Consider the following 26,512-nt stretch of genomic DNA (forward strand, 5'->3'; position numbering starts at 1 on the left):
CCACTGTATGGCACTCAATGCAACTCCTTAACACTCAACGGCACTCCACCTTACGCCACTCCACAACACTCTATGCAACTCCACTCTACGCCGCTTTATTCCACTGTATAACACTTTACTGTACATCACTCCCTTGCCACTCTCCTCTATGCCACAACCTTTTAGGTATGTTGGTGTACACCACTGTCAAATCACATTTCCAAAAACCATTGACTTTGCCAGTGCTTGTTATGACTGTTCTCAGTCATCTTCGGATGATTTTAGCCTCCTTTTCTGCCGTCCTCTCTGCCTATGCCCACCTGAACTCGACGTGATACATACTCTGAGTCAGTGCATGTCTGCTTTGATATAATGGATTTATTATACACAGCGATTTACATAAGAAAATAGATACTTTATTACTCCAAAGAAGGAAGAAATGAAGAGTCTTATTTGCTTCAAAATAATTCCTACCAAGTGCAAGGAATAAATATAGCTGTCGACATCTGATAAATACAGCGACTTTGCCAGCGAATGTGGTGTGGAATCTTGCTAGTAACTTCTGACTGTCTGCGCTTCGGGGGGCAGGGCATGATAGACGGTAACTTCGTGAAGAGCAGAGATATGGGAAATGAAGTGGAGATGTGAGAAGATGGAGGTAGCCCTGCAGAGTGACAAGGTCCTAGGACGATAGATCAAAGTTCAGTATATGTGTTTACACATTTGAGGTGCAAAGTGGGGTACAGGAAAGAAGTACGATAGAGGAGAAAGAGAGATGCAAAGGAAGATCTGAGGCTTGTTGAATTGATGTCACACTGGTACCAGCAGCACAAGTTTCATGTTAATTAAAAGGGTTGACTCTTCCCCAAGGACCAGCCTCACAGCTGCATGACAGTGGCATGCTGGGTGGGAAGGGTCAGGTCAGAAGTGCTGCTTGTGATACGATTAGTATCTCTGGGCCTGATTTAGATCTTGGCAGACGGGTTACTCCATCACATCGGTGACGGGTATCCCATTCGCCGAAATATAAATTCCATTATGTCCTATGGGATGTATATTTCAGCGGATGGGATATCGGTCACCGCTGTGACAGAGCAGCCCATCAACCAAGATCTAAATCAGGCCTGATTGTCTTCTACCTCTGTAAATCGAAGGGTTAGTACACTCTGTTACAGATACTAGCATGATTGTGTTTTAGTCCGGGTAACAGTCAGTAGTATGATGTCTTTAGTTAGTGTTGCAGTCATGAAGAAGCCGTTTAAACCCCATGCTTAATCAGCCATTCGGTGTCTTCTGCGTCTTTAGAACTTGATGGGATAGTGTCTTCAATCTACAACAACTAGTTAGATAGCGACTTAAGTTTCATTTGAAGTTGGTAGGATTCTTTATTCACGTTATTCAACATTGTGTAGATTGCTGTCTTTAGCCTCTGTCGTGGTCCTTTACATGATTGTGTCTTCAGTCCATCTAACAGTTCGTGGATGATGCTTTCAATTTATGGGATAGTATATTCAGGTAATGCAACATAGTGGGATCAGATTGTTTCTTCCCTCTGTATTACTTTCAGCAGACTGGCTTTCAGTCCATGTACACTGTGCAAGATAGTAACCTCTCAGTTTGCAGGGTTGCATCTATAGTCCTAGTTGCATCCAGTCATGTAGTGTCTTAAGGGACTGTAACAATGGATACATGTGTGTCTTCAGTTTATGCTAAAGTATTCAACTCCTATAACCCACAAAGAGATGCAACGCTTGTAAGATGTTTTCTTGCACAAGCTCTGGGGCTGCAGAAGTCAGGCTTGACCGTTGGCTATAAGTTTTGCTGAACTCAACCTTCAATTGTTTCGTAAAATTCTCCATCCAGTTGCGGTGTATTTGTAACAGTTTGGTTCAGTCTCACAGGTAAGCAGATTTCCAAAAGTGTGCGCGATCAATGGACTTGTCAGATTTCTCTCTGGCAGATGGAGGGAACTTGCAGACGGGCTTGGAAGATGTCAGTAGTTTGCTGAATGATGCGGACATTCACCGGGAGCTATCGCCGCAATGCATCCTGGGAAAATAAAACAGACATGAGTATATGATTTGAGGTAAATGCAAGAGCCTGTTGGTGGAGGGGTGTGGTTGTGTGTGTGTTTGTAACATGAACGGCGTGTTTTGCAGTTCGGTGTGTTATGTTTCCTAGTGTGTTGGAAAAGTATTGCACTGTGTGTATGGTGGGGGTCTTAAAGGACTGGACAATTGCAGGTCTGGGAGACACTTTATGCATCTGTCTCATCCTCACATATACTTGTTGGTGTGTCAGGTTTCAGGTGGAAATGAAAGTTAAATGAAGGGGGGGGCAAAAATGTTTTCATTTGCTAATAACATTGGATCTGTTAAATTCATCTGCATGACATATGAGAGGCTTGTTAGTAAATTAAGCCTAGTGTGGGAATATAATTGGTTATACAGATCCAATGCATGATGGGGAGAGATAGGGAATTGTGCAAAACATCTTTGATTTTCTTATAACTTATAACTTTGACATCATTTCACAGACAAATCTACACAACATTTGACTGATTCTCAGAATGTAGAATTTATTTTGAACTCATAAATGGCATGCACTATCAAGGGTCAACAAGTGACAAATCGGTAATTTACATGTTTAGTTTACGTTGGTATTTAAGTTAAGCCCAGTGTAGGGATCTCGGGTTTTATGCAGACAAGGAAGAGTAAAGAAAATAATGGAGGGGGTCAAAAAGTCTTTTTTATTTACAAATAAGTAGGTTGCTCTTTGACAGATCTTCACAACATTCGGCCGACAGTTAGCATGTTTCTCTTATGTTTCTCTTACCTTTGGTATACTGAGCTTTTTGCAGATATATCAAGGTGCAGTTAAGTGTGGTCAAACTATTTATCTGTTTTAAAAAAAAAACGTTGGTGCTTTTTGACAAATGTGCAAACAAGGCAGAGATTTAAGTGTTTCGTTTTCTGTTGGTTTGTCATGTTTGGCACATATTTTTCAGTGGGATTAAACTTAAAAGGGGATACATGTGTTATACAAATAATCATTTTCTATTAACGTTGGCTTTTTAAATTAATCCTTATGAAATTTGGTAGCATTTTGGATGCTAAGCCCAGTGCAGTTATCTCAAGATTTACGTAGATCGTATAAGAATAAACAAAGGAAAAGTGGGGATCAAAACACTTTAATTTGCTAATAATTTTGGCACCATTTAATAAACCTGAACAAAAGTTGAGAAACCAGAATTGAACTTAACTTGCTAACTGTGTGTCCAGCAGTGGGTTAGTGTCCTGATTGGTTTGTTACCTGCTGCAAACCCCCATTACAGCTGGCCGAAGGCTACATGCAGAGGGGCTCAGCCGCAAGGTGGGTGTGTCGTACAGCTTGGCATATGACCAGTCCCTACTATCAGACTCGCCTGCACATTTCTGGAGGCTATTCACAACAAGGGGCTGACTGAAACATCATATAGAGTCATTATCATTCACCACACCCATCGCATACATTAGCACGCCACTGGTAAAACTGTGGGAATAACTCATGAAAATGTTTCTTTTAAAAATAATTCTCCAGATAGGTTGCAAGGGGGCAAGGGGGAAAATGGAAACGTGCAAGTCGGACGAGAAGAAAATGTAACAAACTGAATAATGGATTAACAGGATCTAAACTAATGTAAGCCAATCTGGCAATATGGACATTGCTTGACACCCCCCCCCCCCCACCCCGGTGCTTCTTTCTTTACTTTATCCCCCATGTGATTCACCCTGTACCATGTAAATATGCTTTATTTTTCAATAAAAAGTTACAGAAATAAAAAAATTAAAAAATTCTCTGAAAATTACCAGAAAAACGAAATTAAAAGTTAATGGTGACTTATGTATGCAGTCACTTTTACCTTTCCATAAGAAAATAGCTTTTACTGCAAAAAACAGCTAATGTGATGTTATGGTTCCATTTTCAGAGCTTAAATTTGATAATTGTTGTACCATAAGTCACAACCCCTCCGTACAGTGCTCATGATATCACACATGATTTCACTGATGACATCATAAATGACACGATTGATCACACCACTGATGGCATCACCAGTGACATCATTGGTAACAACAAAATTTGCTCCTTTTTCATCACTTTTATTATAATTACTGTTCCTTGTCACACCATGTTTCCCGAAACTACTGAAGAGAGTTGTTCCGTATGTGTCCGGTGTGTTGGGTCTGCAACAGCAACTGTGTCGGCGGTTGTGCTTCGTGGAGGGTGTGGGGACAGTTCCTGTTTGGGGGCAGGGTGGTGTTGACCCCTACTGTGAGCCACCACACTTGAGACGACACATTTCTTTCCGTTAAATATTTTCCCCTGAACTAACATTCTTTTTATCTATTAGTGTTTGGGCTACAGTGCTCTCTTTCCCAGCAAGAATCGGCTGGGACGAGCACTACAAGCTAATTCAACGTAAACTGAACTGTGCATGTCAGATTGACCGGTGTTTTTTTGCTGTGGGCAGCCTAACGTTTGCAATTCAGGCTTCCATAAGCAATGTTACCAGGGAGATGCCACAACAGAGACACAGCCCCATCTGTCTCCGACGGAGCGTTGTCTTTGCCTGACCCAGTCAATCCAGGCACTACTCTTATGCTGTTTAGTATTCTAAGCAACATGAGAGCAGTGCTTGGATTGGCTTTGACTCTTGGGGCTTATCTTGTGTGGGACCAGCATACGCATGGTAACAGCCAAGTAGCACGACACAGGAGAATCCAGATGACAAGGTAAGAATTGTGATTATTTTTGTAGGTACTCCATGCTTATAGCAGACGGTAATGCTTTATAAATAGAATGTTCCCCGATCACCTATGCAATAAGAATTTCGTTATGCACCTATTGCTGCAAAATGAATGCCATATTGCAGAGGTCATCGGGGCACATTCTATTTATAAAGAATTTACCATCCGTTATAAGCATGTTTAAGTTTTACACTCCTCACCACTATCAAAATTTGCCAGCCGCCTCTGATGGGCATATGCTGCTGTTTGCACAGTCAAAGTTTGTAACAAGTGTGTTGTGTGATAGTGGCTGCATGGCTTTAGGATCAAATGTGTTGGTGTGTGGCAGTGAATGTATGATGAGGTTTGCAGGTGCTTGTTGGTGGCTGAATTGGTATTGGTTTGTGCTATCGCATATGGTGGCGACTGTGTGCCACATGGTGGTGGGTGCATAGATACATGAGCTGGTTTTTGGGTCACATGACGGTAGATGCATTGGCATAAACATTTGGTGTGTTCGTGTTTTTTATAGTGGTTTTTTAACACATCATGGTGTAATTGGTCCTTTGATGCTAGGTGTGTGATGGTAATATGTTATGGTGTAATGATAGATGTGTGGGCCTCCACTATTGGTTGTGTAGTGAGTGAATGAGTGAGTGAGGGGAGACCGAGCAACTTAGCCCAAGGGCATCCAGGCGCCAAACAAAACGGAAACAGAAAATCTCAATTCACCGGATCCAAGTCTACGAGTAGGCTTCTCGAAAGAACCAGGTTTTCAATTCTTTGTGAAAACGCGCCAGAGAGGGTTGTCCTACCAGTTCAGGGGGGAAGGAATACCAGGGCTTAGGTACCAAGGTGGAAAAGGCTTTACCTCCCCATCTTGCTTTTGCAAATCTAGGGACTGAGAGGAGATTTTTAGAAGATGACCGGAGGGCTCTTCTGGGGGAGTAGGGATGAAGGAGAGACCTTATGCCCTCTGATCCAGAGCCATAGATAGCCCCGTGGGCAAGGCAAAGAAGCTTAAAAGAGATTCTCGCCTGGACGGGCAGCCAATGAAGGCAAGCCTAGGGAGATTGAGGACCATCCTGGCCGCAGCGTTCTGCACCATCTGTAGGCGATAAACAAGGCTCTTGTTCCTGCCCACATACAGATGCAATAATCCAGTCTCGAGGAGACAAGAGCCACTGTGGCCTGCTCCCGGGCATCAGGAGAAAGATAAGATGAAATCTTTCTGAGGATACTAATGATACCACAGCAGGTGGACACGGTCCTACTGACCTGACGGTCAAAGGAGAGAGAGGTATCAATCAGGACCCCCAGGTTCCTAGCGGAGTGAGAGGGAAAGGGGCAATCACCAAGGGAATCCGGCCCCCAGTCTTTTGACCAAGTGTCTTGACTACCCCCGAAGATCAAGACCTCTGTCATCTCTCCGTTGAGTTTTAAAAAGTTCTGGATCATCCATTGGGATACTGCCTCCATGCAGGTTCTAAAATTCAGGGCAGAGTCATTCACAGACTGTGTGAGAGAGACCATGATTTGAGTGTCGTCGGCATACGACAACACCTCAAACCCATAAGATCTCACTACCCTGGCAAGTGGGGCCACATAGATATTAAAAAGTATGGGACTTAAGTAAGATCCCTGGGGGACCCCACATTGCACTGGTTTGGAGGGGGACAAAAAGTCACCCAGCTTAACTCTTTGCTCTTTGGTAGAGGAGAGCATTTTAAATTTCCTGAGCGGACGGATTCTGTTTCGGATCTCGAGTCTATTAACTTGAAAGAAGAAGTGACGCCTACTAGAGAGACTTTGCTGCTGTGAGGACTCGCCAACGCATTTTCCTATCCTAAACTGCCGTCGCTGCAGGAGCAGCTTTCCTGAGCCAGCCCAGCTGAAGACCCTGAGAGAGGAGACGCGAGGCCGCAGCGGAGGTGAGAGGCGCGGCCCGGGGACTGCGAGGGACAGCGTCAGTAACATCAGCTGTTCCCTCTTCCCGCGTGAGCCGCGCCCCCTCCCAGTGCCCCGCCCCCTGCAGGTTGTTTTAAAAGCTCTCGCGGCCCCCGCTCCTCGGGTGACGCCTACTAGAGAGACTTTGCTGCTGTGAGGACTCGCCAACGCATTTTCCTATCCTAAACTGCCGTCGCTGCAGGAGCAGCTTTCCTGAGCCAGCCCAGCTGAAGACCCTGAGAGAGGAGACGCGAGGCCGCAGCGGAGGTGAGAGGCGCGGCCCGGGGACTGCGAGGGACAGCGTCAGTAACATCAGCTGTTCCCTCTTCCCGCGTGAGCCGCGCCCCCTCCCAGTGCCCCGCCCCCTGCAGGTTGTTTTAAAAGCTCTCGCGGCCCCCGCTCCTCGGGTGGCGCCTACTAGAGAGACTTTGCTGCTGTGAGGACTCGCCAACGCATTTTCCTATCCTAAACTGCCGTCGCTGCAGGAGCAGCTTTCCTGAGCCAGCCCAGCTGAAGACCCTGAGAGAGGAGACGCGAGGCCGCAGCGGAGGTGAGAGACGCGGCCCGGGGACTGCGAGGGACAGCGTCAGTAACATCAGCTGTTCCCTCTTCCCGCGTGAGCCGCGCCCCCTCCCAGTGCCCCGCCCCTTCCCTACACCTCACCTACTTAAACAGGGCCTCCCACGCGCATCGCGGGACGCGCGCGGGCGAAGCCCGGGCCAAGGGCGGGCCCGTTGTTGCCCGTTAGTGCCCGATAGAGACCGGACCGGGCCCTCCCTCTTCCACAGACGACCCAGCAACAAATAAGCATGCCGCCAAAAACTAGAAGTGCCTCCAAACCCAAATCTAAACATGCACAGGAGGTAGCACAAGTAACTGGCCCTATTGACCTTTTTATATCACGGGTCAACGAAACAATAAATCAAAGCATAGCTTTAATGGAAAAGAGAGTCTCAATGGACCTTATGACCGCAAACGCCAAGCGCTCATCACTCGGTGCTATAGCGAACGCTGCATCCCCAATTAATCTGACCTCCCAAAACAGTTCACTTCCAGTGCCTCTCCCAATCTCAGAACTTAACACCGTCCCCTCAGTAGTCGACCTGTCAGTCACGCATTCCGAGTCGGACCTTTCAATAACATCAGAAGACTTGGAAGCAACCCCCGACCTAGCTGGATGTCAAACCCAAGGAGATATCCAAACCACCGACAACCCGCCCCAGCATGGCGAGAGGGAAAGGGCAACATCGGAGACTCGACCATCACTCAGTGGAAAAACTCAAAGCTCACCCATGACCCATCCAAACTCCCCATGCTCCAACAGCATACTGCACATTCCTGATTCCACTCTTCCACACAAGGCAATTTCCAATAATAACACGTCCGAGCAATGTAAGACCTGCAGAATTACATCACAAGTGCTTACCACTACCAAAGATTTACTCTACCAATACCTAAAGCCTATCCAGCTGAGCATCAGAAATCTCGAAGCTCAACTGACAATAATATCGGCCACTCTCCTAGATTCAAATACTAGGATAGACGTAAATGGCCAGCGTAACACCTCACACCCACCAAGAAAGCAAAACCAAAAACACATACAGAAAACAGTCAATCCTTCAAACGCAACATCTGCAGCACAGAAGAACCCAAATCCACCGTCCACCACACCCAAACCAATAGCAAATAAGCCTCATCCCCAACAGGAGAAACCACCACAACAAAAAGTCCAGCAAGAAACTACTAAAGGCAAGACCACGACACACACCCCATGCCCAGCACAAAACCCAGATTCCAGTAGAATCCCCATAGAGAAACCCGATTCCCAGCCTACGAACCCACTACCATCCCAAAAAACATCCAAAAACGCATCGGAAACCACCCCGAAAAAACTCCCCACAGTTAGACGTCCAGCCCATCTGCCCCCTGAAGCTACTCCCTACACAATAGTCTTAACAGGAGTACCCGAGCTAGCAGAAGACACCCCAGAAACTGCATGGTCACTTAAAAACAAGGCCATGCAGTGGCTCAGTATAAATAGACCTCTGGAATCACACCTATCAGGAGGGATTACGTCAGCACGTAGGGTAGCCTGGATAGGCAAAACCAAGAAATCAATACGCGGTGACTGCATTATTGTAACATGCAGAGATCCCGCAACGGTAGACTACATCTGTGCCTGGCCACAACTCGAGAAAAAAGGGGGAATAGACGCCCGCCACCTTTCTCTTTTTTACCCCCCAGTAAAACAACACCACAACCTACCACCCTGGGAATGGCACCACCACCCCAAAGATCCACAAAACCAGGACCCATGGCGCCAAACACCATGGAGTCGGAGGGATTACCCACGTGAGTACCCAAACAGGGGGGGGCCAAGAGAAAGGTATGCTGATGGCCAATTTCCATATTGGCATGATCGACCCTACCCAGCACACGAAGGCTGGCAGGGATTCCCGACCCAAAACCGATACGAGTGTCTCGATATGGTCGATTGACCATTTTCGGTCGATCTTAGCCAACACACAGTTGCCGCCTCATACCACCCAGTCTCTGATAAGCACCCGACAGCCTCACCACAATTGCCTGACACTCCAGAAGCACCAACGATCCAACTTAACAACCCTTTGACCCACACCTCCCCCAAAAAACTAGACATGGGCGAAAGATTATTCACTGACCAAGTTTCAGCCGCTGAAATCCCTACCAACCACAAAATACTACCCGCCACCTTGACAGACAATGAGGCCATGAATATAGGTATAGCTTTCTGGAACGTTGCAGGACTAACCGGGAAAATAACATGCCCTCAATGGCTGGAAATAGCAGGAAGCCACCAAATCTTGTGCCTACAAGAGACCTGGCGTACATCCCCCCTCCATCTAACGGGATACAAAACATTCTTCACCAAAGCAACGCCTAGCACAATGGGAAGACCAAAAGGTGGACTCATGATCTATTTCTCCAACACCATAGCAGTCACGGTAAAACTAACGAAAGAAACACCTACTTTTCAAATCATCCAAATTACCCACCAGACTACCACATCGAGGAACATATATATACTCCTAAATCATTATAACAACGCAGGTACCTTGGACTGCTGCACAAATCTAGATGAAATGATGGCTCACATATCCACACTACAAAGCGCGAACTTAAGCGCGACAATAAAATACATCTGGGGAGGCGACTTTAACCACCCATTATGCCCTAACCATAAAATCGGAATTTGTGGCCTGCAATCTGATTCCGGAAACCCAATCCCTCACTTCGCCCACACTGAAAGCGGAAATAAGCTAAATGAAATCTTGTTCACTCTGGACCTAGACTTTGTAAATGAACTAGTGGACCCAGCCCAGGAATTTCTACCCACCTTCCATGGGCGAGGCTACATGTCCACCATTGATTTTATCTTAGCCTCTAACACGTGTAAAAGTTCGCTAAAAAATTACAAAGTAGGGTCCAGTCCAATCAGTGATCACTATCCCCTCAGCGTGGAGCTCATAATGGAGAAAGCGGGCCGCTCTGCAACTAAAACCAGTTCTCTTGACCAACAATCAATAACAATAAAAAAGAAGAACGGGTACGCCATCAAATGGGCGAAAGTCGACCCTGAAGTGACCTCGCAAAGGATACTTGAAAAAGCGCACCCCTGGTTAAGGGACTGTTTGTCCGCACAGGCCTCCCCTGAACTAATCATCACCTCTTTCCATAACATTCAAGGGGCAATAAGAGACGAGTTACTCAAACACATGGTAAACAAACCTAAACCCCAAACAAAAAGATGGTTTAACTCAGACTGCAGAAAGGCCCTCACGTCCTTAAAAGAAGCCCTTCGGCAGAAACCAAGAGATGCCCAATTAATTTCTCTCCGGAGGAAAACGTATAACGAAGCTAGGAAAAACCGAAGGCTGCAGATAAAGAGAGATCTTTGGTGCCAATTACACGAAAGTGCATTAAAAAAGGACAGTATCACATTCTGGCAGACCATCAGATCACCTTTTCTAGATAATAACACCGATCCATACCATCTCGACGTAGCAGTAACCGAGAATGACTGGGTTCACCACTTTTCCAAAATCTTTGGCTCGCCATCTGACATACCTCAAACAGAACGCGAGGATGAAGCAGAGAAAAATTTTCGTCCCATTGAGCTGCGTTTCACTGTCACCGAGGTCAGAAAGGCAATCAAAGCGTCAAAAACTGGCAAGGCTCCCGGCCCAGACGGGGTACCTATGGACCTGTTCTTACACAACAGTGACTATTGGTCGCTAATAATAACCCGGGTAATGACTGCAGTCGCTGAAATCGGTCTCCTCCCATCATGGTCATCATCCACCCTCCTGCCAATATTTAAGAAAGGGGACCGCAACGATCCCGCGTGCTACCGGCCGATCTCCCTTCTGGATTCCACGGGCAAAATTGCAGGCCGACTACTCCTGGACCGATTACAATCCTGGGCCCAGGCAAACAACATCTTCACAGACCTGCAATATGGTTTCCAGAAGGGGCTCGGAACGGTGGAGCAGGCCTTAAACCTGACCCTCCTGGCCGGAAAATACGCTCACGCAAAAGAAGGAAAAATCTACCTGGTCTATGTAGACCTGAGCGCGGCTTTTGACTGCGTTCAGCACGCAAAGCTGTGGGAAATTATGTCCAATCTTGGAGTAGACCCACCGATATTGGCTTTCCTTAGGGGTCTATATACCAACGCAGAAGGCCGAGTGCGGTATGGCATCGGCGGCGAACTGTCACGCCCCTTTAAAATCACACGAGGAGTAAGGCAAGGGTGTGTACTGGCTCCCTTCTTATTCAATCTATACACCAACGGGATTGAAGAAGCTATGTTGGCAGGGAGTCAGGACCTCCCACAGATAGCACGCCGCCCTATACCCATCCTCCTCTATGCCGACGACTCGGTCATCCTGGCCCGAACAGCAAATCAACTTCAACGACAGTTGAATAAATATGTGACGTTTATGGACTCTTTGGGTCTAAAAGTAAATGCAAAGAAAACACTTACAATGATCATAGGACCCAAACACGGAACTTCAAGATCCATACACATAAATAACACCAAGCTGGACAAAACAACAGTATACCCCTACCTGGGTATACTCGTGGACGACTCAATGACCTGGCGTAAAGCCATTGAAGCCAGAAACCTCAACTTCCGTCGAGCAACATCAGCACTCTGTGCCTTTTCCAGGAAACTCGGCAAACCAGCTCCTTCCGAACTGTTAACGCTATACTATGCAAAGTGTCACAGCGTGGCTAGTTACGGAGCTGGCATCTGGGGATACGGAAGCATTAACCAACTACAGGTAACGGAGAATGCCTTTATTAAGTATGTCCTGGCCCTTCCCCAAAGCTCTCCGATTCTAGCATCACATCGAGAGCTAGGGATGGAATTTGTGACAGACACTATACGCTGCCAGCCCCTCATTCTATGGCATCGCATATGGTGCAACTCAGAAAGCCATATAACACGCTCCCTCATCGCCGACTGCCTTAGTCTATCTCACTGGAGGAAAATTCCCTGGCTCAACTACATTTTTAAATTTTTTCAAGATCTAGACCGGGAGCAATATTTTCTTGATCCACCTTCAATAGAAGACATTTCAAAGAAACAGCTCAAAGAACTATGTATGGGCCACTTAAGAGAACTCCGCAATCAGGCTGGGATTGTAAAAACGCAAAATGGAAAAATCTGCCTATTGCAACCAGTGAAATTGATACAGCCCTACCTGATGTTCTTTCTTTCAAACTACGAAAAGTTTCTATTGACAAGGCTCCGGTTCGATCTCTTCTTCCGCTTGGTTTCATTTCCGGAACAGAACAACTGGTCTCGGAATTTGTGCTGTTGTCCGTGTGACGGTGTATCCAAGCAATCAACGGTCCATGTCACACTGTTCTGCAAATACTACAGCGCAGCCAGGAAAAAATGGATTGTTCCCCTTCTTCGTTCAAGCGGTCTTAGAAACACATATCCAGCTCTTGTTTATCTCCAGTCACCGGTAAACCCGCACGAAGCCAAAATGATATCGATGTTTTTAAAAAAAGTAATGAAAACCCGTCAGGGCATTGTTTTATAAATCTACAAACATGTGAATTTCTGTACAAAACTGATGATTTTTATAAATTGTACTTTTTATGATTATGCACATTTTTATAATCGAATAAAAGTTTATGAATTGAATTGAATTGAACTTTTTGCTCCCTTTGATGGAGAATGAGGCCAGGAGACTAAGGGCTGGGCCTCCAACTCCCATCTCCCTGAGCCTAGCAACCAAGACAGAGGGAGTCAGGGTGTCGAAGGCTGCCGTAAGGTCGAGAAGGACCAGAAGGGTGGTATGGCCCTTATCGACCTTCGATCGGATATTAAGAACCACAGTAAGGGCAGATTCAGTACTGTGGGCTCTTCGTAAGCCATGTTGCGAGATATCCAGCAGACTCGAGTCATCCAGAAAGGTGGTGAGATGGCGGTTAAAATGAGCTTCAAGTATTTTGGCGGGGGCCGGTAACGAGGAGATGGGTCGAAAAAATTTCAGGACCCCGGGGCCTAAAGAGGCCTTCTTCAAGAGAGGTTTGACGACCGCCAATTTCCAGGCAAGGGTAAAAATGTCCTCCATAATTGCTAGGTTCATCACCTCTAGAAGGGGGGGGGGATAAGCACCTCCCTACAAGCCTTCAGGATTTCGAGCGGACAGGGGTCCAAAAGGGGAGCCAGATTTGATGTTATCAAGAAGGCGGCTGATCTCATCCAGGGTGAGAGGCAGGAAAGTAAGAAAGCTAGGCCCAGGTTCAACAACCTGAGACCCTGCTGCAGAAAGGGGAGGAGGAGGAGGAAGGGGGTCCAACTCCCGGTTGAGGAGTTCTAGAGAATTGTAGATATCGGTAATTTTTGATTGAAAAAAAGTTGAAATGTTGTCACAGAGCTCTTGAGTTTCCACTATGGAATCCACAGTCCTGGGGGGCAGAAAGGGAATCAATGATCTTAAAAAGATCTCTGGAAGATTTCAAAGAGGCGGTCAGATTAACATAATAGGCCTCCCTACAAGCCTTCAGGATTTTGAGCGGACAGGGGTCCAAAAGGGAAGCCAGATTTGATGTTATCAAGAAGGCGGCTGATCTCATCCAGGGTGAGAGGCAGGAAAGTAAGAAAGCTAGGCCCAGGTTCAACACCTGAGACCCTGCTGCGGAAAGGGGAGGAGGACGAAGGGGGTCCAACTCCCGGTTGAGGAGTTCCAGAGAATTGTAGATATCAGTAATTTTTTATTGAAAAAAAGTTGAAATGTTGTCACAGAGCTCTTGAATTTCCACTATGGAATCCACAGTCTGGGGGGCAGAAAAGGGAGTCAATGATCTTAAAAAGATCTCTGGAAGATTTCAAAGAGACGGTCAGATTAACATAATAGGACTTTTTTTCCTCAATAATTGCTAATTTATATTCTTTTAAGAGGTATTTATGCTATTTCTTTTAGAGAGGATCAAGATGAGCGCGCCAAAGCCTCTCCTGTTTTCTGCAGCCCTGCCTCAGCAGTCTGAGTCTATCAGAGAAACAAGGGTGCGGAAGGACTCTTTCTAGCGGAATAGTGCTGCTTGACAGGGGCTAAGATGTCTACAGCCTCAGTGATGGTATTGGAGAGATCCACTACTGCGGAATTGATGTCCTTCTTTACTAGAGGGCTAAGTCTATTCATGAATGGGACAAGGGCTTCATTATTAATCTCCCTGAAGTTTCTTCTAAGTTCCGATTTCTTGGAATCCGAGTGGGAGTGGGCAGTGTGATGAATTTTAAGCTTAATGGGCACCGCCAAATGATCCGACCAGGCCAAAGGGATAGGGGTGCCTGTCTTCAATTTAAGGTCATTGGAGAAAACACCATCAAGCGTATGGCCCACTAGATGAGTGGGGCTATCCACAAGTTGGGTCAGGCCACATGCTCCCAGGGTTTCTACCAGGGACAAAGTGTCTCTGGAAGTCAAATTTTCTAAATTAAAATTAAAATCCCCTAAAAGAGTAAGGTTAGGACTATCAATAAAAGGTTCTAATAGTTTCATCAAGTCTTGACTAAAAGAGGTTCTAGGACCAGGGGGCCTTTAGAATAGGATACCCGAGAATGAGACTGTGGGGGTTGAATTATTAGAAAAATACATGGCCTCAAAACAATCTGAGGGGGTGGAGAGGTGCTCAATTCGGCATATGGAGGAGCCTTTATACAGTATTCCCAACCCACTTCCTCTTTGCCCAATTCTGTCCATCCTGGCCAGGGCGTAGCCCATGGGAATTGCGTCTACAAGGTCAGGGCCAGAGGATTCCGAAGCCCAGGTTTCGGTGATAAATTTTGGGACTTGCAGTCCTATTTATCATGCGTTAAAATCGGGTCTACGATTCCCAAAATGCAAAGCAAAAGTTTAGCTAACTGTGGAAACTTGAGTTCTCTAAAGGAACATTGTGGAAAGGTAATGTTGAATTTTTTTTTCCGTGGATCGTTAATGTAGAACGCCAGTCCGAAGTACTTGTGCACAACCTGGAAGGAGGGTGCAGGATGAGTACCGGACTAGTCATGGGGGTTAACTCACGACCAGCCAGTTCTAAGCGTCAATCTGTCCTGCACAATGTCCAACCCGCTTTACTGACAAACACCAGTAATATCGACTCAATGAGCGTGAGTATAAATGTTAGTGACCTGCCACACGAGAGGCCTTGTCTCCAAATCTTCACAGCCATTTCTGTACAAGATGGACTCTCTTGTCCTGTTTCACGTTTTTTCCAGAGTGAGGAGCAGTGAGTGGAGGGAGAAAGAAAGGAGATTGATGGAGGGGATGAGAGCGAAGAAAAATGTGTTGAAAGATGAGGGCTGGGGGATTAGAGACAGAGGGAGGGTGGGTTTAAACATTGAGAGGGACTGTAAAAAAGCAATCAGGGGACATATTAGCATTACCATTAGAGAACATACTGCATATACTGTATATTTATTAGAGTTCACAATTGTCTTTACACTTATCAAGGGTACAGATGAGGGTCTGCGGTGACAGCCTATACAGCACCACAACATCGATCTATCATCTAGAGAAGTCTGTGTTAGCCGGAAACAATTTCTGGTGCAGTTAATATGTGACCCGCGGCCGCAAGTTATTTATGGATAAGGAACCCGCTTCAGGCTACAAACATAATTTAAACGCTTTGGCTAAAACTAATGCTAAAAGTAATGCTAAGTCTATGAACGTTGTGCCTATTTTAAATAGGCACAACGTTCACAGACTTAGCATTAGTTTTAGCCATACGATCGATCGGACGTGAGATGTGGCTCCCCTTGGCTATTGCCCAACTAGGCCTATTTGTAATATGCCCTGATTCAGTGACCTGTTGCTGTAGGGGCCCTGAACGTATTACAGCACCAGATCACTGCACTTGACTTATCCGCACGCATCTGTTTTCAGAAACCGCTGGCACGAGCTTGTGCACGTTTGAAGTTTGTGGTGCAGAGATTCAGCTGCGGGGGCAGGGTGATCCTGTTATTCATGCAGCGCAGGGGGGGTTTATCTCGTTGGTAATGACTGTCTGCATTTTCTCCCACATTTTTTTTCTTCAGTGCAGAGACTCAGACTCAGAGTCAGATATATCATATCACTAGACTTTACTTGCACTCTACAGACACAGACACCTACCTGATGCGTCATCACAGTATACTGTAGTGGTCTGTGGTCAGTAGTACTTCTAATCAGACTCTAATCAGACTCGCAGTATCTGTACATTCCCTCCTCGTCCTCGAGTCCACATGCTCTCGTGTGCAGACAGAGAGATGGGGATGATGAGGTGAATGGTGGGCCGGCCCGATTTGCCCAACAACTGAAGAATGTCCAATCACTGAATGGCCTAACACTAAGCCATTGCAGTGATTGGGCATTGCCACGTTGGACTCCCACCCCCGCGGTGCAACACTAGACTGCTGCTGGCAAGGCAGGCAAGCACAAGAACTCAGAAGCACCACTAATGCTGCACTAGCCAATCCTGACGCTGCTCTCTTCAGAGGAGAGCTGCTCTCTAAAGAGAGCAGCATCAGGATTGGTGTGAGCACGAAAAAAACGTTGCTCCTTTTTCAACCACTGGGGTCTGTGGCATGAGGCAAACCCCGTACTCAGCGGTGCTTGCTTTTCAAGGGCCACAGGCTTCAGTAGTTGAAGAAAGGCAGCCGGTCAAACACCACATGCGCAGTGGTGCGAGTCCGCGACAGTCAGTGTGAGTCAATGCAGGCTGTCCCAGTGTCATGTGATCGTGATTTAATGACGTGGCGCCGCAGCGCGATGGGGCGCAGTTTAAATTATTTTTAATAATAGAAACTAATCTGTGCGCGCTAAAATTGCCCCCAATAATTATTAGTGGGGCAACGCCCCCACCGCCCATATGGTAAAACCGCCACTGCTGATAAAGCCCTAAACCACTGAGGCTACTCCCTGGTAGTGCACACAAGTTTCACCTCCAACTGCAGGGGCGCTGGTATCCTCCTCAAAACATCTGTGCCATATACGCCAGGTCAGACATGGAATGACCCCATGAGTAGATTTTTTACACAAACGGTTACTTGGGACACCCTGCATTTAACCTTTGCTCGGTTTATGTACTGCCCAGAGTACAGGAGGAAACCCTTTTGGCACTTGGTACATCGCTGTTGGATATGCCGGTGGGTACACTGATACTCGGGGGGAGCGAGGGGTATGAATGCTATGACGGATCCAGAGAACGATATGATGTCCAGTAAAGAGAGAGAGAGAGACACCGTTGGGAGCCTGCTCAAATCCTTTACAGATGCAATGGGGATTGTAGACCCCTGGCGTGAGCATAACCCAACCACGAATCAGTTTACATGCCCATCCGCACGGCATGGTCGTTTTTCCCATTTGAATTATATATTTACTCATCACTTGAGTGTGGATTAGTTCCTCAATGCATGCCACTTGAACCATGGCATTTCTGACCACTCCCCAGTGGTGGTGACAATTTCAGGTCCTGTTGGGGATTCCGTGATGCCCTCAGGGATAGCCTCTTCGCCTTTAAAAGACAGGCAATTCCAAAGACGAGAGTGAACAGATCAATACTTCCACGACAATGTGGAATCGGTCGACTCAACTTGGACCTCATGGGAAGCCATCAAGACAGTGCTGCGTGGCCATGCTCAAGCCCTCCTAGGAGCAAAGAGAAAGGAACAGACTATCAAACATGAAATGCTAGAGAGAGAGATTACCTCCTTGGAATTAGAGATACTGAGGAGGGAGGTGCCCGACACCCACTTGTGCCATCATTTTTGGCTTGGACAACAGGAGCTGAGAGACCTGGCAGAGGATGAAGCCAGAGTACATATAGGCCTCTCAGAGGCGACTGTAAAATGTCAGCGATGAGGAAAAACAAACAAGCTCATTGCTTGGTTAGAAAGGAGAGATAGGGGTAGGAACTGGGTCGTAGAAATCCAGGACTCTGCAGAGACATCCCGCACCAGGGGAACAGCCATAGTAGAGGCCTTAGCCACATAATATTAACACACGTACTCCTTCACGACTACCCGATCTAGACATGACTATGTTCAACTTCTCAAACCCTCTTCTGTGGGGTGTCCGGGGGAGTGGCGTCTGGGAGGAACGGATCTCCTTGTACGCTGATGACATCCTGTTATATGCTACACGGCTTCGCCTCACGGTAGACAGAATTCTCCATATTTTTCAACTCTGTGAGTTATTCTGGTTACCAGATCAACTGGGACAAGTCTCTTATTTATCCTTTGGCCAGAGGACGCCCAGTTTTGCTGCCCACATGTGTGGCCCTGGAGTCAACACAGGGTTTTCAATCCCTTGGCATTTATGTGACCAGAGATGCTGAGGACTTTATGCCGAGAAATCTGTTTCCTCAATTTGAGTGTGTTAGGGAAGATGTAACACACTGAAAGGCATTTCAGGTGTCCTTGGTGGGAAGGTCATACTCTTTAAGATGTGGCCCCCTATCTCCTCCGTCTGCTATATGTCTGTCAGAATACTCCATACAGGGTGCCGTCTGACTTCTGCACAATTAACTGTGAATTGCGTAAACTCCTATGGAATGGGAGCAGCTCACAAATCTCCCTTGATAAGCTACAGTACGGGGTGCTTGGAGGGGGGGCTAGCGATTCCTGACATTCGCACCTACTATTGGCCTGCGCAGCTTGTTGCAGTTAATGACTTGGTGTTCGGGAACTTAGAGGACCCAGCCTACCGAGTTGATTGAGAAGTCCTCGGAAGCCAAGGTTATCCATCAATCCTAAATAAAAGGAAACAAGTGAGATTTCTGCCTCTACATACTCAGACGGTTGATATAAACAATGAAAGAATGAAGCAATGGCTGGGAGATGGGCACACTCCACAAAAAGCAAGAAGAAAAGCATTTATAAAAGTCCAATTTTAAGCCAATGTCTAAGAGTAATCTGGTGCTCCAGAGAAGGAAAAGCCATCCATTCTTCCTTGATCTGAAAAGGTTCAGGAATTAGCAAAGTTTCTCTCCAGGCACACAGAAGTGAGTTGAGATCAAGGTTTCAAAGTTCTTTTTTATTGTTTCAATCATAAATACGAGCCCTTGCCAACACGTGTTTCATCTTAAGCTGTTGTTGTCACAGCAGACGTCTTCAGGGCAGGTTTTCTATAACAAAATCATAATCCAAACTTGGTATCCAGTTTGTTTTAACTTTTGCAGAGAAACAAAAGAGTTGTGCAAGACCCACCACCTGGGTCATGTGGTATTATGATGCTGAGGTCTCCTTAAACTCTCTACGTTTTGTCAAATTTGCCATCTTTTTTTTTATTTCAAATCATTTTTATTGAAGTAAGGAAAACAAAGAAAGTACAGTACAAGAAGGCTTCCAATACATAGATCAAGACGGAAATAGTGTTCGAAAACAATACAAAAATCCAACCGAAACCAAATTATAAGCTTGTCCGGTAATGTCTGTAAATGGAGTTACATGGGAATAATACCAATGATTAAGTAAATGACTAAAAACAAAAGAAAAAGCACAGTTGCATGACAATTCCAGTAGACGATAATTAGGTCAGGCACAGAGTTTCGTATTCCTAAGGGATATAATACCAAGTGGTACCTCACGGGGGGTCAACGATTGTAGCGCTGGGTTATCTGCTCCTCTCAGGAAGGAGAGCCACTCCTGCCATATCCTAAAACTGATTTCTGATGCATTCTTCCATTTGCACAAAATCACCTTACATGCCAGTGTTAACATCAAGTCCAAAAGCTGGCGATCCTGGGAGCTAGGTAATTGTGGGTCGAGGGCCCCCAATGCAACATAAACAAATTCCCTCACCGGCTTCAGATGGAATACACATTGAATGCAGTCGAAAATATTATCCCAGTAGTTCTGAAGAGAGGGACAGTAAAAGAGAATATGGGCAAGATCACCTTCCCCCAATTGACAATTCCAGCATGTGGGTGTATCTCTCAGTTGGCACTTAAAAAGTCGAGTGGGAGTCCAGAACACTCTGTTTAATAGCATAAATTTTGTCTGGGACATGATCGGCGACACCTTATTGGTTAAAGCGGTTCTGTGGTTCATATCCCAGTCAAAGTCTATCCCAGTGGAATTGGGTTCTGATTCCCATTTTATCTCAGCCTTTCTGTGGGAGTTCTTGGGCAGAGGGAGTAGTAGCTTATATACTCTGGAGACGAAGTGGCCAGTGGAAACGAGGTGTGGTAGGTGGGACACGAGCCATGGTGTGTGTGTGTGTGTCAAAGCCCGAGTAGATATGATTGTTTTCAGTTTCAGGAATTCATAGAAATCCATAGGTGTTAGGTCATATGTTGTCTGAATAGTCGAAAAGGGAAGGGGCTGAGTCCCGTCATATAGATCGGTTACCATGTTAATACCTTTTGTGGTCCAGGATTCCCAGTAGAGGGTTTTGCCATTTAGTTTAAAGGAAGGGTTTCTCCATAGAGTCACAAACGTGGATTTTTTAATTGTTAAGTCAGTTTTATGGGACTGATCTAACCTTAACAGGCCCTCCTCGTGTTCAACATAATATATTCAGAGTGGGGTAGGTGTGATAGATCCATGGTTAGCAGGGCCGGGAGAGGTGCATGAGCGATGATAGATTTTTCAATATCTAACCACATTGGCGTGTAAGATGGCGAGTTTATCAGCCATTGTGCTTCCTGTTTGCCGAGAAAAGCTGTTTGATAAGTCCTGAACGAGGGAAGACCCAGGCCGCCCTTTTCTTTTGCTAATTGTAGCTTCTTCAGTGATACCCTGGCTCTTTTACCTTGCCACAGGAATCCGCCAAACAGCCTATCCACCTTATTAATGAATTCGTCAGTGAATGTCATAGGAAGCATGCTGGCCAAATAATTCACCAACGGGGTGCACGTCCTCTTAAGGGTCTCCGCCCTGCCCCACCATGAAAGGAATTTAAGTGACCATCCTTCTAAAAGGGAGGAGATCTTTTTTAGGGTAAGTTCTTCATTGACTTTTAGGGTGGAGATCAGGTCTTTGTCAAAGTCGAGACCCAGATATTTAAAACATTTTGGTTGCCAGGTTAGGCCAGAGTCTCCAAGGATATCTTTATTGCCTATGTTGTTAAATAGCTTGACTTCCGTTTTGTCCTTATTCAGTCTGTACCCTGAGACCCGGGAAAACTCATCAATAGTTGTCATCAGGGCGGGTATTGCTTCACCAGCTCTCTCCGCCATAATTAGCACATCATCTGTATATGCTGTGAGTTTTACATTACACCCTTGAAATGGAATACCAGCAATTGCGTCATTATGTCTAATGTGGTAGAGAAATGGCTCGATCGCCAGTAAAAACAAAGAAGGCGACAGGGGGCACCCTTGCCTCGTACCTTGCTTCAACTGTAAAGGGGATGAAAAAGAGCCACCCGCCCTAACTTTAGCCGTTGGACAAGAGTAGAGAGACATTACCAGTCTGGTAAAGGTCGTCCCCAGGTTGAATTTGTGTAGCACTGCTTCCAGGAAAGACCAGTCAACTTTGTCAAAGGCCTTCTCGGCGTCTAAAGTTATTGCCGCAGTGGGTGCGTCAAGGAGTTTGGCTTTTTCCAGAACAGTACCCTAGTATTGTCACTTGATAGAAACCCTGCTTGGGAAGGGTGAATCAATTTTGGAAGAACTCGTTGGAGACGTGCGGAGAGGATCATCGCCAGGAGTTTACAATCAAGGTTAATGAGGGAGATGGGCCTATAGTTCTTTGGGAGAGAAGGATCTTTACCATCTTTTGGGAGAACTGCTATTACAGCTTCGGACAGGGTACCTTTAACTTCACCAGTATCGTTTATTTCACGAAAAAGATGTAGAAGGGGTTCTACTAACAGGGAGGGAAATGTTTTGTAATAACGTGCTGTGAACCCATCAGGGCCGTGGGCCTTTCCGCATTTCAAAGATTTAATTGCTTGCTCTATTTCGGTAACTGTGATCGCTGAGTTAAGTCGCAATTGCTCATCAGAGGAAAGCTGGGGGAGGTCACATTCGTTTAAATAGTCCTGAATTTTATCTTCTTCTACAGATGCGTTTTTGGCATATAAAGTTTCATAGAATTCTTTAAATACCTCCGCTATCTTGTTTGGGTCTGAATGGGCGACCACTGACGCATTCTTGACGATATTAATTGTGTTTTTTTTAACCTTGAATTTCAGGTATGCGGCCAAGCTCCTACCTGCCTTATTCGAGTCGCAGAGTTTAAACCTTCTTCTTCTATCTAGCCATATCCCCGCCCTCTCGCTCACTATTTTATTATATTCATATTTTTTGTTAGCCAATGCATTTAGTGTCATGTCACCTCTGATTGTCCGGTGTTTATGTTCTAGGTCCGAGATTTCCAGTTCAAAAGTTTCTAACTTCATGTTATGATCTTTATTCATTGCGGATCTAATTTTGATGCATACCCCCCTAATGGTGCTTTTCAGGGCCTCCCAGCGGATGAGATCGGAGGTATCTCCCCTCTTATTGATGTCCAGATATGTGTTAATATTGATTGAATAGTAAAGCGGTGTTGCTCTTTGTTTAATATTTCATCATTCAGGCTCCACGACGTTTGGCGGGGTGAGGTCTTGACGTTGGAAATGGATAGGGAATGCAGGAGTGATCGGATATTACTATTGGTTCTGTTGAGGGATCCTCTATCCTAGGAACCCCATTCTGTGTTATGAGAATATATTCTATTCGTGAATATGAATCGTGAGGAGCGGAATAGAATGTATAATCTCTGGCCGTGGGATTCTGTAGTCTCCACCCATCAATGAGATGGAAACGCTTGCACATGTTAATAAAAGCTTTATGTGATTTGTTCGGCCTGAATGGACATCGGGAGTCTCTATCTAGGATAGGATCCATGGGGAAGTTGAAGTCTCCGGCTAATAAATGTACGGCCGAGTCTGGTATGGTCTCAATTTGTTTGGCCAAGTCCTTCCAAAATTTTAAATCGTTAGTGTTAGTGCCGTAAGCATTTGTTACATAAAATTCTGTGTTATCCCTACTAGGTTTAGCTGTGACCCACCTCCCTTTATCATCTGGGGTGGACGAGAGGAGTTCAACTTTCGACTTTTTCGCTAGTAGTATTAATACCCCATTCTTCTTACCCACTGCCTCTGACCCTACAACCTCAGAATAATATTTATTCCTCAATGTGTAAAATTGTTTAACATCAATTTTAGTCTCGTGTAGCAGGACAATGTCCCCTCGTTGTCTACGCAGGTAGTCTAGTATCTCTTGCCTCTTGATGGGTTGGTTCAGACCTTTCACATTCAGGGACAGTATTTTCAATTTGTCTGTAGCAGCCACACCAAGCGGTGTATCAATTGTAGGATGCACCATCTGTAAACAATACGCTCAAGATCCAAGCCACGTGACCCCTAGGTGTTCTTATTATCCGTGAGTCGTCCCGTGTGAGAACAGTGATGTACCTGAAGGTCTTACCAACTACCGTAACCAACCAAATCAGAGTGTGTGATCGTAGGAGCCTGTGAATATGTCATGCAATTGTCAGATAAATCCAGGGCAATAAGTACATAAAAGGAAAGAAAAATACTACACATACTACACATACCCTCCCCCAGCCCTCTCTCCCCGCCACCCCACCCTCCCCAACAGTAAACAGTAAGCATGGTGACTTAAGAGAAATCGCAGCATCTCCCTCCCGTGGATATCAAACTATTAGAAACATTGGAACTGCTTCATCAAACAAGAACATCCTAGCCAATTTCACCTAGAGAGTAATATTTCAGATACTTGACATTTGAGGACAGGGCCCCATCATGTAACAAGTATGTACTCAACATTGTTCCTCTGGGTTAAACCGATGACAAACACAAAACCCATTCCAAACTCCACACCAAGATCACCAAAGATCATTATAGCTGTAGAGCAAAAAATGTTCATGCACAGAACAAGGCAACTGACATATATAACTATTCCATATGAAACTAGCATTCCAAGTATAGATTGCATTTCAAATATAAATTGCATTTAACTTGCATTGAACTTCTGAAACAACTGTTTGTTTCATTATTTCCATTCACACAAGCGGTTACCAAGCGCAATTGTATGTGGCAAATTGCATATTGGTCAGGCAGGACTTTGAATGCCTTAGATTCATCATGGCACATGACGAGAAGAGTCAACAGTAGGGAAAGTGCCTGATGGTCGATACCCTATGGTGAGTGGCCAGAAGGATGTTCCATGAGCCCATCCAAGTTTGAATGAATACCAACAGCACCCAATTGCCTACCAATATCAGTGTTACTGAACAATCTATGGCCGTAGAGAGATCCACCTATGGTCGCAGCACAACCAAACAGCAAGGAAAAATTTTATTCATCCAACTTTATGAGCAAAGGATACTCATTTGTAGCCGGAAGCTGAGGCAGCCATGCCTCCCGAGTTGTTAGTGTCCATCTCCTGATCTGTAGGGCCCTCCAGCATTCGTTTGAGTTTCATCGGATCTGAAAAGATATGTGGGGATCCTTGTATGATCACTCTGTATTTTGCTGGTCCTATGAAACCGTACTGATATCCCATTGATTTAAGCTGTGGGCGGAGTGCCAGAAATGCCTTTTTTACATCCACTGTTTCCTTGCTGTAGTCCTGTGAAATAAATACTTTGGCATTTTTCCATAAGATGTGATTGTTTTTCCGAACAAATGAAAGGATCTGTTCCACGTGCTGGTAACGAAGTGGTTTGCAAACAATGGACCTAGGACCTTTTTGTGTTTTGGATATTCTGCCTGGGACTCTATGCGCCCTGTCAAATTCTAACGGCTGATTGAAGGTCATATTGGTGGCCTGCGCAAACTATGATTCCAGAAACGTCCTGTGAATCCTCAGACCCTTTCGGAATTCCAAAAATACGGAGGTTCTCCCTCCGATTTCTGTCCTCCAATTCGGCTAGCTTCCTCGTTGTTTGGTCCGATATTATGGACAGGCGCTTAAGAGCTCCACATGTTTTGGTTTCACTATCTTCCAAACGGCTAATCCTCGATTATGACTCTGTGAGCCTTGTATTAGTGTCCCGTATATCCTGTCGTATCGCTGCCACCTCTTCCTTAGTTGATTTGGCCAAGTCTCTCACCTCATCTAGTCTGCTCAGGATCATTTCTATTGCTTCACTAGTGTCCTTTTTGCCTTTGACGGGTGAGCTTGGGTTTGAGTGGTCTGATTTGACCCTTTTAAGGTGTTTCTGTCCTTTGGTCTCCATAGTTCTGACTCTGGATGATAACCGTCAGAGTATGTGACTAATAGGAATTTAGCAGCTATGGGTTCGCAGGGCAGTTTGCCTGGATTTTGCCTTGTTAGCTTTGACTTTGTCTTATGAATAGTTCCTCGCTGGCGCTGCAGGTGGAGGATGGCACAGGTAGCTGGGCAATAGCACTCGTAGGGCAAGGCCGCCGGATGTGGATGGACCCCAGACTGAAATTAGCTAATGCGACGTACTGAAGCTACACTGATAGAGTTGCAGCAGGACAAAGCGGCGCGTCACGTTTATGGTGGCAGTGACGTGGCTCCCTTAGACCCACTTGCAAAGATGTGTATTCGAGGAATGATAGAGTCGGGAGACACGAGGTTAGTTTCACCGGAGGGCACTCGTATAGGACAGCACAACTGACGTAGGACTTGTGCATGTGCAACAACACGCCGATATGTATTGCAAGCTGATTTAACCTTCAATGGTTCCTCTTTAACTGGCTGGGTTAGTGGGCATATTCACAGCATAGCGATCACAGGACCACAACATCATTCATTCGTTCCCCCATGTCTACACAGCTTGAAGTGATCTGGTTGGATTGGACCCTTGTACCTTACATGGGATCTACTCGTACTTCTGCTTATGAGACAGTGTGCCCGCCATTTTACATTCGACCTCTTCCATGCCTGGCAGGTTTAAACAATGCCGGTGCGTGATGTGCGCTGTTCCGTTTATTGTTTAGGGCATATTTTGCTGGTCGCTGTGATCAGGACATATGTTTATTGTTGTCCTTTGTTTAGTGCCCTCGGACGTGAGATAAAGGCGGAGGCGGGTCACAAAAGTGCGAACGAGCAGGTCGCCATTGCGTTATGGTATGAGCTTCCGACCCACCTTCCTATGTTCTCATAGATGCAGTCTCAGGTCTCCGTTTATTTACACTGATCCGACCTCTTTAACGAGTGACCAGCGCAAATCTGGTGAAGCGCGGGTACAAGCGCCCGAATGTTATACATATAACAGCGCCAGGGGTTGAAATCCTCTTGTCCGCCATCTTGGGAGAGAAAATGTTTGCGTCCGTTCCTTGGTGGACTAG

General features: G+C 45.8%; 2 protein-coding genes across 4 annotated transcripts in view; one reads left to right on the top strand and one right to left on the bottom strand.

Moving 5' to 3' along the window:
- ACSF2 (acyl-CoA synthetase family member 2) overlaps nt 1-26,512 on the top strand; it is a 652,634-nt gene that overhangs the window by 436,339 nt on the left and 189,783 nt on the right. The gene's annotated exons all lie outside the window — the stretch shown is intronic.
- Nucleotides 1-26,512, bottom strand: part of CHAD (chondroadherin) — a 96,726-nt gene that overhangs the window by 37,162 nt on the left and 33,052 nt on the right. For 2 of the 3 annotated variants that reach the window (XM_086930826.1, XM_086930825.1), the window contains exon 4: nt 338-2,028. The exons of the other annotated variant lie outside the window; for it this stretch is intronic. The gene's annotated coding sequence lies outside the window, so the exon portion shown is untranslated. Of the gene's footprint in view, nt 1-337; nt 2,029-26,512 lie in introns of those variants that run through there. 3 annotated transcript variants of the gene reach the window in all.

The sequence above is a fragment of the Lissotriton vulgaris genome, chromosome 7 (assembly GCF_964263255.1).
Source record: "Lissotriton vulgaris chromosome 7, aLisVul1.2, whole genome shotgun sequence".
NCBI lineage: Eukaryota > Metazoa > Chordata > Amphibia > Caudata > Salamandridae > Lissotriton > Lissotriton vulgaris.